Source organism: Astyanax mexicanus, chromosome 4, assembly GCF_023375975.1.
Source record: "Astyanax mexicanus isolate ESR-SI-001 chromosome 4, AstMex3_surface, whole genome shotgun sequence".
Classification (NCBI taxonomy): Eukaryota; Metazoa; Chordata; class Actinopteri; order Characiformes; family Acestrorhamphidae; genus Astyanax; species Astyanax mexicanus.
Genome location: NC_064411.1, coordinates 24,078,568 through 24,096,986, shown reverse-complemented (window position 1 = coordinate 24,096,986; position 18,419 = coordinate 24,078,568). Strand labels below are relative to the sequence as shown.

The window sequence follows — 18,419 nt, the reverse complement described above, 5'->3', positions numbered from 1 at the left end:
ATTTTGAAATATCTGCATTTTACACACATTTTTTGTGTACATTGTCAAACTACTCCTAGCAAATTTGTTGAATTCTCTTGGTATTTGGTAAAAATAAACATTGAACAGATCTGATGATAAATTGTGAAGGAATAGTCGATATCTCAAACGAGGACGAAATGGCAGATGGTTGAATTTTTGAGATCCCACATCAAAACAGGAGGTGAAAACCTAGGTAATGCCAGGTGTTTTGAGGAGGTTATAACGGAGAAAAACTCACAAAATTTGACCGGCCTGCTTATCTAAGGCTGTGGTTTGATGTAGAATTAGAATTTCAAATACATGTATTTTAACAGCGCTAAAGCGCCACCTGTATTTTAAATGGATATTTCACGTGTTTAACAGGATAGAAAACTCTTGAAAATTGGCACACTCAATAAGACCTTAAAATTACTTCTACCGGTTTCTCGGTTTGGCCCGGTACGATTTGCGCTGTTGTGCGAGGGCCCTACGTCCCCCTGTGACAGGGGGACAACTCGTTATTATTAGGGCCCGAGCACCGAAGGCGCAGGCGAAGCCTGCACCGGAGGTGCAAAGCCCTATTGTTTTTGGTCCGTTTATTATTATTATTATTATTATTCTGCCTCTTTGCGTCCATTTTTGAGGCATTTCCGATACTCGAAAACTCACGCATTTTGGCACAGACCTCAAGCTCGGCGAAAATTTTAAATTTCCATAGAGGCTGGACTTTGGCGTTGTTCAGGAGCTCTATAGCGCCCCCAAACGTCGGCAGTGGCCGGGATGAAGTTTGTCCAACGTGCACCAACTTTGGTACGCTCATTGACCTCCTCATAAACAACAAGAATCACTAGGTTTTATTTGACTCCGCCCAACAGGAAGTCGGCCATTTTGACAGGAAGTTGCAAAATAAAAAGTTTCCCGCTGGGTTTCGGAGTGGTTAGGATGTTTGAAAACTCCTAAAATTTTACAGAGCTATTCAGGTTAGGCCATACTTTGACCGTAAGTTGGAATTTCGTAAATTCGTCTTTCATCAGCTCTCTAGCGCCACCTATTTTATATCATATTTATGAAAAGCTCTCAGCCTCTTGATAATTGGCAAATTCAATAAGTATTTGAAATGATTTAGGAATATTTTGTCGTTTTTCTCATGTGTAGCTAGAGGACTCTACAGCGCCCCCTATTTTGTTTAGGCCATTAAATTAGCTGTAGCAGTCTCAAAATTTCTCCAATATTCTCGATTTTTGGCAACAACATAGAAACTATCATCCCGCACATATTACCCATTGGCTTGTACTAGCTCTGCCCAACAGGAAGTCGGCCATTTTGAAATTTGTGGAATTTTTACACATTTTTCACGAACTCATTCAAACTCCTCCTAGAGTCTTTGTCATATTACCTCTAAATTTGGTGTGGATAGGCTCCAGACATACATGGTGATAAATTGCGAAGGAATAGTCGATAGCTGAAACGATGACGTAATGGCGGACAATTAATTTAATGGAGACGCAACACTAGACCAAAGTGAAACCATGACACGGTCATAAAACAGATGATTGAAAAATCATGAAACTTGGTAAAAACACAAGAGACATCATAAGACACGTTTTTAGTATTGGAATGATTGACTCCGCCCAACAGGAAGTCGGCCATTTTGAAATATGTGCATTTTACACACATTTTTTGCATACTTTGTCGAACTCCTCCTAGGGAATTTGTTGAATACTCTTCATATTTGTCTGTAATAAACTACTAACACACCTGATGATAAATTGCGAAGGAATAGTCGATATCTTAAACGAGGACGAAATGGCGGACAGTTGAATTGCTTGAGATTCCCCATTAAAACAGGAAGTGAATACATTCTGGTGTTGGTAGGTGCTTGAGGAGGTTAAAAAGGTTAAAAACTCTCAAAAATTTACAGGCCTGCTTGATTTAAGCAGTAGTTTGATCTGAAATTAAAATTTCATATATACGTATTTCATTGGCTCTATAGCGCCACCTAGGTTTCAATGCATATTTGACATTACGGGAATGCTCAAAACCTCTTGAAAATTGACAGATTGCATAAGACCTAAAAACACTTTACAAATATTTTGACAATTTTTTCATGTATAGCTAGCAGACTCTACAGCGCCCCCTAATTCGTTTGTTTAATAAATTAGCTGTGGATGTGTCAAAATTTGTCTAATCTTCTCAAATTTTGGTAGGATCGTAGATAGTATGACCCTGCACATATTTGCCATTGGCTTGTATTAGCTCCGCTTAACAGGAAGTCGGCCATATTGGAATTTGTAATATTTTTACAAATTTTTCACAAACTAATTTAAACTGCTCCTAAAGTCTTTGTCAGATTACCTCTTATTTCGCTGTAAATGAACAACAGACATATTTGATGATAATTGCCAAAGGATTAGTTGATCGGTAAAACGGTGACCCAATGGCGAGCAATTGAGTCACTAGAGATGCAACACTAAACCAAAGTGAAACCATGACATGGTCAGAAAACAGATTATTGAAAATTCATGAAACTTGGCAAAAAAACAAAAGACATCATTACACACATTTTCAGCATTGGTAGGACTGACTCCGCCCAACAGGAAGTCGGCCATTTTGAAATATCTGCATTTTACACACATTTTTTGTGTACATTGTCAAACTACTCCTAGCAAATTTGATGAATTCTCTTGGTATTTGGTAAAAATAAACATTGAACATATCTGATGATAAATTGTGAAGGAATAGTCGATATCTCAAACGAGGACAAAATGGCAGATGGTTGAATTTTTGAGATCCCACATCAAAACAGGAGGTGAAAACCTAGGTAATGCCAGGTGTTTTGAGGAGGTTATAACGGAGAAAAACTCACAAAATTTGACCAGCCTGCTTATCTAAGGCTGTTGTTTGATGTAGAATTAGAATTTCAAATACATGTATTTTAACACCGCCATAGCGCCACCTGTATTTTAAATGGATATTTCACATGTTTAACAGGATAGAAAACTCTTGACAATTGGCACACTCAATAAGACCTCAAAATTACTTTTACCGGTTTCTCGGTTTGGCCCGGTATGATTTGCTCTGTGGTGCGAGGGCCCTACGTCCCCCTGTGACAGGGGGACAACTCGTTATTAGGGCCCGAGCACCGAAGGCGCAGGCGAAGCCTGCACCGGAGGTGCAAAGCCCTATTGTTTTTGGTCCGTTTATTATTATTATTATTATTATTATTATTATTATTATTATTATTTTTATTTTTAAACTTCGCGCCCATTTTTGAGGCCTTTCTGATACTTGAAAACTCTTGAATTTTGGCACAGACATCAAAGCCGGTGAAAAATTTGAAATTTCACAGTTCCTGGGCTTGGGAGTTGATCAGGAGCTCTATAGCGCCCCCAAACGTTGCCAGTGGCCGGGATAAAGTTTGTCCAATGTGCACCAACTTTGGTACGCTCATTGACCTCATTATACCGATCAAGAATCACTTGGATTTATTTGACTCGGCCTAACAGGAAGTCGGCCATTTTGGCAGGAAGTCGCAAAATAAAAAGTTTCCCGTGGTGTTTTGGGTGGGTTACGATGTTCGAAAACTCATAAAATTTCACAGGCATATTGGGCATAGGCTGTACTTTGATGTAAAATTGGAATTTTTCATATTCATAATTTATCAGCTCTCTAGCGCCACCTATTTTATATGACATTTATAGAAAGCTCTTAGCCTCTTCTAAATAAGCAGACCCAATAATGCCTTTAAATGATTTTGAGAAATGTAATCGTTTTTCTAATGTGGAGCTAAATGACTCTACAGCGCCCCCTATTTGGTTTAGGCTAATAAATTAGCGGTAGCTGTCTCAAATTTTCCCCAATGTTCAAGATTTTTGGTAGAAACATAGATATTACGATGCCACACATAATACCCATTGGCATGTATTAGCTCCGCCCAACAGGAAGTCGGCCATTTTGAAAAATGTTAAATTTTTTAACATTTTTCACGAACTCATTCGAACTCCTCCTAGAGTCTTTGTCAGATTACAACTAAATGGTCTGTGGATAGTCTCCAGACATACGTGGTGCTAAATTGCGAAGGAATAGTCGATAGCTGAAACGATGACGTAATGGCGGGCAGTTGATTTAATACAGACACAACACTAAACCAAATAGAAACATTAGCATGGTCAGAACACAGCTGCTTGGAAATTCATGAAACTTGGCAAAAACATAAAAGACATCATTACACACGTTTTCAGTGTTGATATGATTGACTCCGCCCAACAGGAAGTCGGCAATTTTGAAAAACGTGCATTTTACACACATTTTTTGCATACTTTGTCGAACTCCTCCTAGGGAATTTGTTGAATACTCTTGATATTTGTCAGCAATAAACTACTGCCATCCGTGATGATAAATTGCGAAGGAATAGTCGATATCTTAAACAAGGATGAAATGGCGGACAGTTGAATTGCTGGAGATACCCCATTAAAATAGGAAGTAAATACATTCTGGTGTTGGTAGGTGTTTGAGGAGGTTAAACAGGTTGAAAACTCACGAAACTTTACAGGCCTGCTTGATTTAAGCGGTCCTTTGATTAAAAATTGAAATTTCATATATACATATTTCATTGGCTCTATAGCGCCACCTAGGTTTCAATGCATATTTGACATTACAGAAATGCTCAAAAACTCTTGAAAACTGTCAGATTCCATAAGATCTAAAAACACTTTACAAATATTGTGATAATTTTTTCATGTGTAGCTAGCGGACTCTATAGCGCCCCCTAATTCATTCGTTTAATAAATTAGCTGTGGATGTGTCACAATTTGTCTAATCTTCTCAAATTTTGGTAGGAGCGTAGATACTATGACTCTGCACATATTTGCAATTGGTTTGTATTAGCTCCGCCCAACAGGAAGTCGGCCATATTGGATTTTGTAATTTTTTTACACTTTTTTTCACAAACTCATTTAAACTGCTCCTAAAGTCTTTGTCAGATTACCTCTAAATTAGCTGAGAATGAACATCAGACACAGTTGATGAAAATTTTTAAAGTTTAAAATTTTTTGATCGCTAAAACGGTGACGTAATGGCGAGCAATTGATTGACTAGAGACGCAACACTAAACCAAAGTGAAACCATGACACAGTCAGAACACAGATGATTAAAAATTCATGAAACTTGGCAAAAACACAAGAGACATCATTAGACACGTTTTCAGTATTGGTAGGACTGACTCCGCCCAACAGGAAGTCGGCCATTTTGAAATATCTGAATTTTACATACATTTTTTGCGTATGTTGTCAAACTACTCCTAGAAATTTTGTTGAATTCTCTTGGTATTTGGTAAATATAAACATTGAACATATCTGATGATATATTGTGAAGAAATAGTCGATATCTTAAATGAGGAGGGAATGGCGGACGGTTGAATGTTTGAGATGCCACATCAAAACTGGAGGTTGACACATAGGTAATGCTAGGAGTTTTGAGGACGTTATAAGAGAGAAAAGCTCACAAACTTTGACCGGCCTGCTTATCTGAGGCTGTTGTTTGATCTAGAATTAGAATTTCAAATATGTGTTTTAACAGCTCTATAGCGCCACCTGTATTTTAAATGGGTATTTCACATTTTTGGCAGGATAGAAAACTCTTGAAAATTACCACACTTAATAAGACCTCAAAATTACTTTCACTGGTTTCTCGGTTTGGCCCGGTACGATTTGCGCTGTTGTGCGAGGGCCCTACTTAGGGCCCGAGCACCGAAGGCGCAGGCGAAGCCTGCACCGGAGGTGCAAAGCCCTATTGTTTTTGGTCCGTTTATTATTATTATTATTATTATTATTATTATTATTATTATTTTTATTTTTAAACTTCGCGCCCATTTTTGAGGCCTTTCTGATACTTGAAAACTCTTGAATTTTGGCACAGACATCAAAGCCGGTGAAAAATTTGAAATTTCACAGTTCCTGGGCTTGGGAGTTGATCAGGAGCTCTATAGCGCCCCCAAACGTTGCCAGTGGCCGGGATAAAGTTTGTCCAATGTGCACCAACTTTGGTACGCTCATTGACCTCATTATACCGATCAAGAATCACTTGGATTTATTTGACTCGGCCTAACAGGAAGTCGGCCATTTTGGCAGGAAGTCGCAAAATAAAAAGTTTCCCGTGGTGTTTTGGGTGGGTTACGATGTTCGAAAACTCATAAAATTTCACAGGCATATTGGGCATAGGCTGTACTTTGATGTAAAATTGGAATTTTTCATATTCATAATTTATCAGCTCTCTAGCGCCACCTATTTTATATGACATTTATAGAAAGCTCTTAGCCTCTTCTAAATAAGCAGACCCAATAATGCCTTTAAATGATTTTGAGAAATGTAATCGTTTTTCTAATGTGGAGCTAAATGACTCTACAGCGCCCCCTATTTGGTTTAGGCTAATAAATTAGCGGTAGCTGTCTCAAATTTTCCCCAATGTTCAAGATTTTTGGTAGAAACATAGATATTACGATGCCACACATAATACCCATTGGCATGTATTAGCTCCGCCCAACAGGAAGTCGGCCATTTTGAAAAATGTTAAATTTTTTAACATTTTTCACGAACTCATTCGAACTCCTCCTAGAGTCTTTGTCAGATTACAACTAAATGGTCTGTGGATAGTCTCCAGACATACGTGGTGCTAAATTGCGAAGGAATAGTCGATAGCTGAAACGATGACGTAATGGCGGGCAGTTGATTTAATACAGACACAACACTAAACCAAATAGAAACATTAGCATGGTCAGAACACAGCTGCTTGGAAATTCATGAAACTTGGCAAAAACATAAAAGACATCATTACACACGTTTTCAGTGTTGATATGATTGACTCCGCCCAACAGGAAGTCGGCAATTTTGAAAAACGTGCATTTTACACACATTTTTTGCATACTTTGTCGAACTCCTCCTAGGGAATTTGTTGAATACTCTTGATATTTGTCAGCAATAAACTACTGCCATCCGTGATGATAAATTGCGAAGGAATAGTCGATATCTTAAACAAGGATGAAATGGCGGACAGTTGAATTGCTGGAGATACCCCATTAAAATAGGAAGTAAATACATTCTGGTGTTGGTAGGTGTTTGAGGAGGTTAAACAGGTTGAAAACTCACGAAACTTTACAGGCCTGCTTGATTTAAGCGGTCCTTTGATTAAAAATTGAAATTTCATATATACATATTTCATTGGCTCTATAGCGCCACCTAGGTTTCAATGCATATTTGACATTACAGAAATGCTCAAAAACTCTTGAAAACTGTCAGATTCCATAAGATCTAAAAACACTTTACAAATATTGTGATAATTTTTTCATGTGTAGCTAGCGGACTCTATAGCGCCCCCTAATTCATTCGTTTAATAAATTAGCTGTGGATGTGTCACAATTTGTCTAATCTTCTCAAATTTTGGTAGGAGCGTAGATACTATGACTCTGCACATATTTGCAATTGGTTTGTATTAGCTCCGCCCAACAGGAAGTCGGCCATATTGGATTTTGTAATTTTTTTACACTTTTTTTCACAAACTCATTTAAACTGCTCCTAAAGTCTTTGTCAGATTACCTCTAAATTAGCTGAGAATGAACATCAGACACAGTTGATGAAAATTTTTAAAGTTTAAAATTTTTTGATCGCTAAAACGGTGACGTAATGGCGAGCAATTGATTGACTAGAGACGCAACACTAAACCAAAGTGAAACCATGACACAGTCAGAACACAGATGATTAAAAATTCATGAAACTTGGCAAAAACACAAGAGACATCATTAGACACGTTTTCAGTATTGGTAGGACTGACTCCGCCCAACAGGAAGTCGGCCATTTTGAAATATCTGAATTTTACATACATTTTTTGCGTATGTTGTCAAACTACTCCTAGAAATTTTGTTGAATTCTCTTGGTATTTGGTAAATATAAACATTGAACATATCTGATGATATATTGTGAAGAAATAGTCGATATCTTAAATGAGGAGGGAATGGCGGACGGTTGAATGTTTGAGATGCCACATCAAAACTGGAGGTTGACACATAGGTAATGCTAGGAGTTTTGAGGACGTTATAAGAGAGAAAAGCTCACAAACTTTGACCGGCCTGCTTATCTGAGGCTGTTGTTTGATCTAGAATTAGAATTTCAAATATGTGTTTTAACAGCTCTATAGCGCCACCTGTATTTTAAATGGGTATTTCACATTTTTGGCAGGATAGAAAACTCTTGAAAATTACCACACTTAATAAGACCTCAAAATTACTTTCACTGGTTTCTCGGTTTGGCCCGGTACGATTTGCGCTGTTGTGCGAGGGCCCTACGTCCCCCTGTGACAGGGGGACAACTCGTTATTATTAGGGCCCGAGCACCGAAGGCGCAGGCGAAGCCTGCACCGGAGGTGCAAAGCCCTATTGTTTTTGGTCCGTTTATTATTATTATTATTATTATTATTATTTTTATTTTTAAACTTCGCGCCCATTTTTGAGGCCTTTCTGATACTCGAAAACTCTTGAATTTTGGCACAGACATCAAAGCCGGTGAAAAATTTGAAATTTCCCAGTTCCTGGGCTTGGGAGTTGATCAGGAGCTCTATAGCGCCCCCAAACGTTGCCAGTGGCCGGGATAAAGTTTGTCCAATGTGCACCAACTTTGGTACGCTCATTGACCTCATTATACCGATCAAGAATCACTTGGATTTATTTGACTCTGCCTAACAGGAAGTCGGCCATTTTGGCAGGAAGTCGCAAAATAAAAAGTTTCCCGTGGTGTTTTGGGTGGGTTACGATGTTCGAAAACTCATAAAATTTCACAGACATATTGGGCATAGGCTGTACTTTGATGTAAAATTGGAATTTTTCATATTTATAATTTATCAGCTCTCTAGCGCCACCTATTTTATATGACATTTATAGAAAGCTCTTAGCCTCTTCTAAATAAGCAGACCCAATAATGCCTTTAAATGATTTTGAGAAATGTAATCGTTTTTCTAATGTGGAGCTAAATGACTCTACAGCGCCCCCTATTTAGTTTAGGCTAATAAATTAGCGGTAGCTGTCTCAAATTTTCCCCAATGTTCAAGATTTTTGGTAGAAACATAGATATTACGATGCCACACATAATACCCATTGGCATGTATTAGCTCCGCCCAACAGGAAGTCGGCCATTTTGAAAAATGTTAAATTTTTACACATTTTTCACGAACTCATTCGAACTCCTCCTAGAGTCTTTGTCAGATTACAACTAAATGGTCTGTGGATAGTCTCCAGACATACGTGGTGCTAAATTGCGAAGGAATAGTCGATAGCTGAAACGATGACGTAATGGCGGGCAGTTGATTTAATACAGACACAACACTAAACCAAATAGAAACATTAGCATGGTCAGAACACAGCTGCTTGGAAATTCATGAAACTTGGCAAAAACATAAAAGACATCATTACACACGTTTTCAGTGTTGATATGATTGACTCCGCCCAACAGGAAGTCGGCCATTTTGAAAAACGTGCATTTTACACACATTTTTTGCATACTTTGTCGAACTCCTCCTAGGGAATTTGTTGAATACTCTTGATATTTGTCAGCAATAAACTACTACCATCCGTGATGATAAATTGCGAAGGAATAGTCGATATCTTAAACGAGGACGAAATGGCGGACAGTTGAATTGCTGGAGATACCCCATTAAAATAGGAAGTAAATACATTCTGGTGTTGGTAGGTGTTTGAGGAGGTTAAACAGGTTGAACACTCACGAAACTTTACAGGCCTGCTTGATTTAAGCGGTCCTTTGATTAAAAATTTAAATTTCATATATACATATTTCATTGGCTCTATAGCGCCACCTAGGTTTCAATGCATATTTGACATTACGGAAATGCTCAAAAACTCTTGAAAACTGTCAGATTCCATAAGATCTAAAAACACTTTACAAATATTGTGATAATTTTTTCATGTGTAGCTAGCGGACTCTATAGCGCCCCCTAATTCATTCGTTTAATAAATTAGCTGTGGATGTGTCACAATTTGTCTAATCTTCTCAAATTTTGGTAGGATCGTAGATAGTATGACCCTGCACATATTTGCAATTGGCTTGTATTAGCTCCGCCCAACAGGAAGTCGGCCATATTGGAATTTGTAATATTTTTACACATTTTTCACAAACTCATTTAAACTGCTCCTAAAGTCTTTGTCAGATTACCTCTTATTTCACTGTAAATGAACAACAGACATATTTGATGATAACTGTCAAAGGATTAGTTGATCGGTAAAACGGTGACCCAATGGCGAGTAATTGATTCACTAGAGACGCAACACTAAACCAAAGTGAAACCATGACACGGTCAGAAAACAGATTATTGAAAATTCATGAAACTTGGCAAAAACACAAAAGACATCATTAGACACGTTTTCAGCATTGGTAGGACTGACTCCACCCAACAGGAAGTCGGCCATTTTGAAATATCTGCATTTTACACACATTTTTTGTGTATAATGTCAAACTACTCCTAGCAAATTTGTTGAATTCTCTTGGTATTTGGTAAAAATAAACATTGAACATATCTGATGATAAATTGTGAAGGAATAGTCGATATCTCAAACGAGGATGAAATGGCAGATGGTTGAATTTGTGAGATGCCACATCAAAACAGGAGGTCAAAACCTAGGTAATGCCAGGTGTTTTGAGGAGGTTATAACAGAGAAAAACTCACAGAATTTGACCGTCCTGCTTATCTGAGGCTGTTGTTTGATGTAGAATTAGAATTTCAAATGCATGTATTTTAACAGCGCTATAGCGCCACCTGTATTTTAAATGGATATTTCACATGTTTAACAGGATAGAAAACTCTTGAAAATTGGCACACTCAATAAGACCTCAAAATTACTTTTACCGGTTTCTCAGTTTGGCCCGGTACGATTTGCGCTGTTGTGCGAGGGCCCTACGTCCCCCTGTGACAGGGGGACAACTCGTTATTATTAGGGCCCGAGCACCGAAGGCGCAGGCGAAGCCTGCACCGGAGGTGCAAAGCCCTATTGTTTTTGGTCCGTTTATTATTAGGGCCCGAGCACCGAAGGCGCAGGCGAAGCCTGCACCGGAGGTGCAAAGCCCTATTGTTTTTGGTCCGTTTATTATTATTATTATTATTATTCTGCCTCTTTGCGTCCATTTTTGAGGCATTTCCGATACTCGAAAACTCACGCATTTTGGCACAGGCCTCAAGCTCGGCGAAAATTTTAAAGTTCCATAGAGGCTGGACTTTGGCGTTGTTCAGGAGCTCTATAGCGCCCCCAAACGTCGGCAGTGGCCGGGACGAAGTTTGTCCAACGTGCACCAACTTTGGTACGCTCATTGACCTCCTCATAAACAACAAGAATCACTAGGTTTTATTTGACTCCGCCCAACAGGAAGTCGGCCATTTTGACAGGAAGTTGCAAAATAAAAAGTTTCCCGCTGGGTTTCGGAGTGGTTAGGATGTTTGAAAACTCCTAAAATTTTACAGAGCTATTTGGCCTTGGCCATACTTTGACCATAAGTTGGAATTTCGTAAATTCGTCTTTCATCAGCTCTCTAGCGCCACCTATTTTATATCATATTTATGAAAAGCTCTCAGCCTCTTGATGATTGGCAGATTCAATAAGTCTTTGAAATGATTTAGGAATATTTTGTCGTTTTTCTCATGTGTAGCTAGAGGACTCTACAGCGCCCCCTATTTTGTTTAGGCCATTAAATTAGCTGTAGCTGTCTCAAAATTTCTCCAATATTCTCGATTTTTGGCAACAACATAGAAACTATCATCCCGCACATATTACCCTTTGGCTTGTATTAGCTCCGCCCAACAGGAAGTCGGCCATTTTGAAATTTGTGGAATTTTTACACATTTTTCACGAACTCATTCAAACTCCTCCTAGAGTCTTTGTCATATTACCTCTAAATTTGGTATGGATAGGCTCCAGACATACATGGTGATAAATTGCGAAGGAATAGTCGATAGCTGAAACGATGACGTAATGGCGGACAATTAATTTAATGGAGACGCAACACTAGACCAAAGTGAAACCATGACACAGTCATAAAACAGATTATTGAAAAATCATGAAACTTGGTAAAAACACAAGAGACATCAAAAGACACGTTTTTAGTATTGGAATGATTGACTCCGCCCAACAGGAAGTCGGCCATTTTGAAATATGTGCATTTTACACACATTTTTTGCATACTTTGTCGAACTCCTCCTAGGGAATTTGTTGAATACTCTTGATATTTGTCAGTAATAAACTACTAACACACCTGATGATAAATTGCGAAGGAATAGTCGATATCTTAAACGAGGACGAAATGGCGGACAGTTGAATTGCTTGAGATGCCCCGTTAAAACAGGAAGTGAATACATTCTGGTGTTAGTAGGTGTTTGAGGAGGTTAAAAAGGTTAAAAACTCTCAAAAATTTACAGGCCTGCTTGATTTAAGCAGTACTTTGATCTGAAATTAAAATTTCATATATACGTATTTCATTGGCTCTATAGCGCCACCTAGGTTTCAATGCATATTTGACATTACGGGAATGCTCAAAACCTCTTGAAAATTGACAGATTGCATAAGACCTAAAAACACTTTACAAATATTTTGACAATTTTTTCATGTATAGCTAGCGGACTCTACAGCGCCCCCTAATTGGTTCGTTTAATAAATTAGCTGTGGATGTGTCAAAATTTGTCTAATCTTCTCAAATTTTGGTAGGATCGTAGATAGTATGACCCTGCACATATTTGCAATTGGCTTGTATTAGCTCCGCCCCACAGGAAGTCGGCCATATTGGAATTTGTAATATTTTTACAAATTTTTCACAAACTAATTTAAACTGCTCCTAAAGTCTTTGTCAGATTACCTCTTATTTTGCTGTAAATGAACAACAGACATATTTGATGATAATTGCAAAAGGATTAGTTGATCGGTAAAACGGTGACCCAATGGCGAGCAATTGAGTCACTAGAGACGCAACACTAAACCAAAGTGAAACCATGACATGGTCAGAAAACAGATTATTGAAAATTCATGAAACTTGGCAAAAACACAAAAGACATCATTACACACATTTTCAGCATTGGTAGGACTGACTCCGCCCAACAGGAAGTCGGCCATTTTGAAATATCTGCATTTTACACACATTTTTTGTGTACATTGTCAAACTACTCCTAGCAAATTTGATGAATTCTCTTGGTATTTGGTAAAAATAAACATTGAACATATCTGATGATAAATTGTGAAGGAATAGTCGATATCTCAAACGAGCACGAAATGGCAGATGGTTGAATTTTTGAGATCCCACATCAAAACAGGAGGTGAAAACCTAGGTAATGCCAGGTGTTTTGAGGAGGTTATAACGGAGAAAAACTCACAAAATTTGACCAGCCTGCTTATCTAAGGCTGTTGTTTGATGTAGAATTAGAATTTCAAATACATGTATTTTAACAGCGCCATAGCGCCACCTGTATTTTAAATGGATATTTCACATGTTTAACAGGATAGAAAACTCTTGAAAATTGGCACACTCAATAAGACCTCAAAATTACTTTTACCGGTTTCTCGGTTTGGCCCGGTACGATTTGCGCTGTTGTGCGAGGGCCCTACGTCCCCCTGTGACAGGGGGACAACTCGTTATTAGGGCCCGAGCACCGAAGGCGCAGGCGAAGCCTGCACCGGAGGTGCAAAGCCCTATTGTTTTTGGTCCGTTTATTATTATTATTATTATTATTCTGCCTCTTTGTGTCCATTTTTGAGGCATTTCCGATACTCGAAAACTCACGCGTTTTGGCACAGACCTCAAGCTCGGCGAAAATTTTAAAGTTCCATAGAGGCTGGACTTTGGCGTTGTCCAGGAGCTCTATAGCGCCCCCAAACGTCGGCAGTGGCCGGTATGAAGTTTGTCCAACGTGCACCAACTTTGGTACGCTCATTGACCTCCTCATAAACAACAAGAATCACTAGGTTTTATTTGACTCCGCCCAACAGGAAGTCGGCCATTTTGACAGGAAGTTGCAAAATAAAAAGTTTCCCGCTGGGTTTCGTAGGGGTTAGGATTTTTGAAAACTCCTAAAATTTTACAGAGCTATTCGGGTTAGGCCATACTTTGACCGTAAGTTGGAATTTCGTAAATTCGTCTTTCATCAGCTCTCTAGCGCCACCTATTTTATATCATATTTATGAAAAGCTCTCAGCCTCTTGATAATTGGCAAATTCAATAAGTCTTTGAAATGATTTAGGAATATTTTGTCGTTTTTCTCATGTGTAGCTAGAGGACTCTACAGCGCCCCCTATTTTGTTTAGGCCATTAAATTAGCTGTAGCTGTCTCAAAATTTCTCCAATATTCTCGATTTTTGGCAACAACATAGAAACTATCATCCCGCACATATTACCCTTTGGCTTGTACTAGCTCCGCCCAACAGGAAGTCGGCCATTTTGAAATTTGTGGAATTTTTACACATTTTTCACGAACTCATTCAAACTCCTCCTAGAGTCTTTGTCATATTACCTCTAAATTTGGTATGGATAGGCTCCAGACATACGTGGTGATAAATTGCAAAGGAATAGTCGATAGCTGAAACGATGACGTAATGGCGGACAATTAATTTAATGGAGACGCAACACTAGACCAAAGTGAAACCATGACACAGTCATAAAACAGATTATTGAAAAATCATGAAACTTGGTAAAAACACAAGAGACATCATAAGACACGTTTTTAGTATTGGAAAGATTGACTCCGCCCAACAGGAAGTCGGCCATTTTGAAATATGTGCATTTTACACACATTTTTTGCATACTTTGTCGAACTCCTCCTAGGGAATTTGTTGAATACTCTTGATATTTGTCTGTAATAAACTGCTAACATACTTGATTGTAAATTGCGAAGGAATAGTCGATATCTTAAACGAGGACGAAATGGCGGACAGTTGAATTGCTTGAGATGCCCCGTTAAAACAGGAAGTGAATACATTCTGGTGTTAGTAGGTGTTTGAGGAGGTTAAAAAGGTTAAAAACTCTCAAAAATTTACAGGCCTGCTTGATTTAAGCAGTACTTTGATCTGAAATAAAAATGTCATATATACGTATTTCATTGGCTCTATAGCGCCACCTAGGTTTCAATGCATATTTGACATTACGGGAATGCTCAAAACCTCTTGAAAATTGACAGATTGCATAAGACCTAAAAACACTTTACAAATATTTTGACAATTTTTTCATGTATAGCTAGCGGACTCTACAGCGCCCCCTAATTGGTTCGTTTAATAAATTAGCTGTGGATGTGTCAAAATTTGTCTAATCTTCTCAAATTTTGGTAGGATCGTAGATAGTATGACCCTGCACATATTTGCAATTGGCTTGTATTAGCTCCGCCCCACAGGAAGTCGGCCATATTGGAATTTGTAATATTTTTACACATTTTTCACAAACTCATTTAAACTGCTCCTAAAGTCTTTGTCAGATTACCTCTTATTTCACTGTAAATGAACAACAGACATATTTGATGATAACTGCCAAAGGATTAGTTGACTGGTAAAACGGTGACCCAATGGCGAGCAATTGATTCACTAGAGACGCAACACTAAACCAAAGTGAAACCATGACACGGTCAGAAAACAGATTATTGAAAATTCATGAAACTTGGCAAAAACACAAAAGACATCATTACACACATTTTCAGCATTGGTAGGACTGACTCCGCCCAACAGGAAGTCGGCCATTTTGAAATATCTGCATTTTACATACATTTTTTTGCGTATGTTGTCAAACTACTCCTAGCTAATTTTGTTGAATTCTCTTGATATTTGGTAAAAATAAACATTGAACATATCTGATGATAAATTGTGAAGGAATAGTCGATATCTCAAACGAGGACGAAATGGCAGATGGTTGAATTTGTGAGATGCCACATCAAAACAGGAGGTGAAAACCTAGGTAATGCTAGGTGTTTTGAGGAGGTTATAACGAAGAAAAACTCACAAAATTTGACTGGCCTGCTTATCTAAGGCTGTTGTTTGATGTAGAATTAGAATTTCAAATACATGTATTTTAACAGCGCTATAGCGCCACCTGTATTTTAAATGGATATTTCACATGTTTAACAGGATAGAAAACTCTTGAAAATTGGCACACTCAATAAGACCTTAAAATTACTTTTACCAGTTTCTCGGTTTGGCCCGGGACGATTTGCGCTGTTGTGCGAGGGCCCTACGTCCCCCTGTGACAGGGGGACAACTCGTTATTATTATTATTATTATTACGCTTCTTGTCCGTTTCGCTCATTTTTGAGGCATTTCTGATATTGGAAAACTCACGCATTTTGGCACAGGCCTCAAAGTTGGTGAAAATTTTAAAGTTCCATAGAGCATTGGCATGGGCGTGGTTCAGGAGCTCCATAGCGCCCCCAAACGTCGGCATTGGCCGGGATGAAGTTTGTCCAATGTGCACCAAATTTGGTGCGCTCATTGACGTCCTCATAAAGAACAAGGATCACTTGGTTTTATTTGACTCCGCCCAACAGGAAGTCAGCCATTTTGACAGGAAGTCGCAAAATAAAAAGTTTCCCGTGTTGTTTTGGAGGGGTTATGATGTTCGAAAACTCATACATTTTGACATACCTATTTGACTTAGGCTGTACTTTGATAATCAACTCGAATTTTGTACATTCAGTTTTAATTAGCTCTCTAGCGCCACCTATTTCATATGACATTTTTGGAAAGCGCTTAGGCTCTTGATAATTAGCAGATTCAATAAAGCCTCGAAATGATTGAGATATATGTTGTCATTTTTGTCATGTGTAGCTAGATGACTCTACAGCGCCCCCTATTTGGTTCGACTATTAAATTAGCCGTGGCATTCTCAAAAATTCTCTGATATTCTTGATATTTGGTAGAAACATACATAATATGATTCCACACATATTACCAATTGGCATGCATTAGCTCCGCCCAACAGGAAGTCGGCCATTTTGGAATTTGTGGAATTTTTACATATTTTTCACAAACTCATTCGAACTCCTCCTAGAGTCTTTGTCAGATTACCTCTAAATTGTCAGTGGATAGTCCCCAGACATACGTGGTGCTAAATTGCGAAGGAATAGTCGATAGCTGAAACGATGACGTAATGGCGGGCAATTGATTTAATGGAGACACAACACTAAACCAAACGGAAACATTAGCATGGTCAGAACACAGCTGCTTGGAAATTCATGAAACTTGGCAAAAACATAAAAGACATCATTACACACGTTTTCAGTGTTGATATGATTGACTCCGCCCAACAGGAAGTCGGCCATTTTGAAAAACGTGCATTTTACACACATTTTTTGCATACTTTGTCGAACTCCTCCCAGGGAATTTGTTGAATACTCTTGATATTTGTCAGCAATAAACTACTACCATCCGTGATGATAAATTGCGAAGGAATAGTCGATATCTTAAACGAGGACGAAATGGCGGACAGTTGAATTGCTGGAGATACCCCATTAAAATAGGAAGTAAATACATTCTGGTGTTGGTAGGTGTGTGAGGAGGTTAAACAGGTTGAAAACTCTCGAAACTTTACAGGCCTGCTTGATTTAAGCGGTCCTTTGATTAAAAATTGAAATTTCATATATACATATTTCATTGGCTCTATAGCGCCACCTAGGTTTCAATGCATATTTGACATTACGGAAATGCTCAAAAACTCTTGAAAACTGTCAGATTCCATAAGATCTAAAAACACTTTACAAATATTGTGATAATTTTTTCATGTGTAGCTAGCGGACTCTATAGCGCCCCCTAATTCATTCGTTTAATAAATTAGCTGTGGATGTGTCACAATTTGTCTAATCTTCTCAAATTTTGGTAGGAGCGTAGATACTATGACTCTGCACATGTTTGCAATTGGTTTGTATTAGCTCCGCCCAACAGGAAGTCGGCCATATTGGATTTTGTAATATTTTTACACTTTTTTTCACAAACTCATTTAAACTGCTCCTAAAGTCTTTGTCAGATTACCTCTAAATTAGCTGAGAATGAACATCAGACACAGTTGATGAAAATTGCCAAAGGAATAGTTGATCGTTAAAACGGTGACGTAATGGCGAGCAGTTGATTGACTAGAGACGCAACACTAAACCAAAGTGAAACCATGACACAGTCAGAACACAGATGATTAAAAATTCATGAAACATTGGCAAAAACACAAGAGACATCATTAGACACGTTTTCAGTATTGGTAGGACTGACTCCGCCCAACAGGAAGTCGGCCATTTTGAAATATCTGAATTTTACATACATTTTTTGCGTATGTTGTCAAACTACTCCTAGAAATTTTGTTGAATTCTCTTGGTATTTGGTAAAAATAAACATTGAACATATCTGATGATAAATTGTGAAGAAA

General features: G+C 38.3%; 1 long non-coding RNA gene across 5 annotated transcripts in view; it reads left to right on the top strand.

Annotated features, from left to right (window-relative positions):
- LOC125801628 (uncharacterized) overlaps nt 1-18,419 on the top strand; it is a 57,516-nt gene that overhangs the window by 18,241 nt on the left and 20,856 nt on the right. For 2 of the 5 annotated variants that reach the window (XR_007438839.1, XR_007438835.1), the window contains exon 1: nt 14,595-15,956. The exons of 1 other annotated variant lie outside the window; for it this stretch is intronic. This is a non-coding gene — a long non-coding RNA (uncharacterized LOC125801628). Of the gene's footprint in view, nt 1-14,437; nt 15,957-18,419 lie in introns of those variants that run through there. 2 more of the 5 variants (XR_007438838.1, XR_007438837.1) reach the window with 2 other exon arrangements.